Raw genomic sequence first — 3,169 nt, 5'->3', positions numbered from 1 at the left:
TCTCAGATGCTGGAATGCCCACATGGCTTTGTTTTTAACCCCATAACGGAGGGGAAGAAACACTTTTGTGGTCTCACTTGCCAACAACAGGCCTTTTCAGTGAGTCACTAAGAGCATTCTTGTCTTGTTGGTTTTATTTAGATGGGTGACTATGTGCTGTTTCATATTTTATTGCTCCATATAATGTTACTCTAAGTTTAATCTGATTTTAAGTAATATTAAATATCTGCCCCACCCCACCCCTATTTTTACACCAATCCTAGGTCTTTTTTTAGAGGAACGTGGTTGAAAAACTATGACAAATAGAGTTTTCCAAATAATATGGAGAAGACCTCTATTTGAACGGGATCATTGCGTACATGATGCATTATGGCCAGAGTTTATGTGTGCTAATCTAAAACCCTGTGATTTATACTGTAAGCCAGGACTGCTGAGTAAGGGGATTAGGTGTACGATATTCTGTGGGCCGAGGTTCTTGTAGATGCCCATGAAGTCATATAATCCATTGGACTCATCTTCTGCAACAGCTTGAAGCCTCTTTAGGAATCCATAATTGTTCACTTTAACCCTTTGCTTGACTTGAAACCCTAGCAAATGCTCCCCTCCAGCAAAAGAGCACTTTTTCGTCTTCCAGTTAAGCAAAATGTTAAAGAGCACTGTGATGCCTTCCCGGAGAAGCATTGTTCTGCTAAGAACTAATAGGTTCTTTCTCCTACCTTTAAATTTTCTTTAAATGTCTGCAGGGACTTCCCCATAGGGCAAGCATTGCCTAAGGCAGAGGTAGTCAACCTGTGGTCCTCCAGATGTTCATGGACTACAATTCCCATGAGCTCTGCCAGAAAATGCTTGCAGGGGCTCATGGGAATTGTAGTCCATGAACATCTGGAGGACCACAGGTTGATTACCCCTGGCCTAAGGTCCATGGGGCTCTCAGCACTGTGGACGGAACTTGTGATTATGGGGGGAGTGAGAACTGCACTCTGTTCATGCCCCAGACAGCTCTTTTTAAAAATATGGGTCAATACATAAATAAGTGATCCAATGGTATGCATGAGGCTGAAAATAGATATCAGTACTGATCTCTGGTTTCCTGTGCACCTTTAACATGATAGAAATACTGTTGACCTAGGCCAATCATGGACAATCAGTCCAACCTCCATTGTTCATAATGCGAAGGAGTCTCAAAGCAGCTTACAATCATCTTCCCTTCCTCTCCCCACAACCCTTTGAGGTAGGTGGGACTGAAGTGCTCTGCAAGAACAGCTCTAAGAGAATTGTGACTGGCCCAAGGTCACCCAGTTGGCTGCGTGTAGAGGTGCAGGGAATCAAACTCAGCTCTCCAGATTAGAGGCCACCACTCTTAACCGCTGCACCATGCTAACTAGGATTGCCAGGTCCGTCCATCCATCCCTCCTTGGTCACTAGTGGAGGATGGGAGTACAATCGCCAAAGATGGAGTCCAGAAGAGACAGCAACCTCAGTATGTTAAGTCTAGCCCCCAAAGCATCGATTATCCAGTGGAATTGATTTCTGTAGGCTGGATATGAGCTGTAATTCCAGGAGATCCCCAGGTCCCACCTGCAAGCTGGCATCCCTACCGACCCAAGATTTCCTTGGTGGTCTCCCATCCAAACACTAAAGAGGGACTACCCTGCTTAGCTTCTGAGATCTGACAAGACTGAGCTAGCCCGGTCAGAGCGCTCATCCTTTAGCTTTACCTAATCTGCTTCATTTCTACCTTTATCACTGACTGAATTGCTTACGCCGATACAAACCTGTTGCCGAAGCAGCCCTCCCAAAGGCTGCTTTCCTCCCTCCCCTCCGGAAAGAGGCAGCCGATCCCTCCTGGCCTCCTTGGAGGGTAATTAATACTTGACACCACATTAGCAGCACCTGGGCTCCACGGAGGGAAAGGTCAGGCATGCGGCCATTTACCCGCAAAGACTTCCGAGCAGCCGTTTGCCTCTGCTGGCCGGGTTAATTTGTTTACTCACTATGAAGAGAAGGATGGCTGGGGGACATACTGGAGGAAGACAAAGTATGCCGTGTGCCCACTTGCATGATCCAAAGAGAGTAGTTTCTCCAGCACCAGAGCTGAGCGGGGAAAGAAATACATGTCTCTGTTCATGTGCAACGTGGTTTTCCTTCAGCCACTGGAGAATCATAGCCCAAACCATCCTCTTGGATTATAGGAATGCCTACAGGACAATAACCTTCCAGGGCTCATTCTGTACCTAAAGGCTAATGCACCTTGGAAGTAGATTTTCCTGTTCTGCACAGGAAAATCCAGCTGCAAAAGCTCATTGAAAGTGCATTATTCTCCATGTGCAGAATGAATCCAGGATGGCTTGAGAGCCAACATTAATTTCTTAGAAGCATAACCAACTGCCTCTAGACCCTATATTAAATATTGTTAAATCTTCTCTCTCACAGTGGCCAGCCAGCTTCTATGGAGGTTCAACAAAAGGCCACAAAGGCCCTCCTTGATGTTGCCTCCTGAAACTTGGATTCAGAGGCTGATTGCCTCTGAATATGGTGATCCCTTTTGGTCACCATAACTAGTAGCCACTGATGGACCTATCCTGATTCCGCACGTTAGATAATGCGCTTTCAATGCCCTTTAGAAGGAGATTTTCCTGTTCTGCACAGGAAAATCCAGATGCAGAAGCACATTGAAAGAGCATTATCTGATGTGTGCAGAATGAGCCCTGGTCTCCAAGAATGTACTGAATCCCCCTCTAAAGCTATCTGTGCTGTAACCATCACTATATCCTCCAACAGCCAATTCTACATTTATCACTTGCCATTAAAAGAAGCCCTTTCCATTTGACAAGATATTATTGGAGGCAGCTAACTTAAATATATAAAATATGACATGAAAAATACACTAAATTAAGGCATGCCCAAGATAAGTGGCCGAATACCCACACAATAGGTCCTAAGGTCACCCTAAATTCCCTTCTACAGATGGAGAACTGCAATGGAGAAAGACAGGCTGGTCCCCAAAGATGGCTATTCATAGTTATAGGTGATGCGTGAACCTTAAGGTTGCCATGGCTGTTGGTGCTGCCAGTGGGGGATGGGGAGAACTTTCCAGGAGTGACACAATGTGCTGACATCACCTGTGACATTGTTATATCAGAGATGTTGGTGAGTGACTCTCTGGCAA

This window comes from Paroedura picta, chromosome 16, assembly GCF_049243985.1.
Source record: "Paroedura picta isolate Pp20150507F chromosome 16, Ppicta_v3.0, whole genome shotgun sequence".
Lineage (NCBI taxonomy): Eukaryota > Metazoa > Chordata > Lepidosauria > Squamata > Gekkonidae > Paroedura > Paroedura picta.
Note: the sequence above shows the minus strand (reverse complement) of the source record.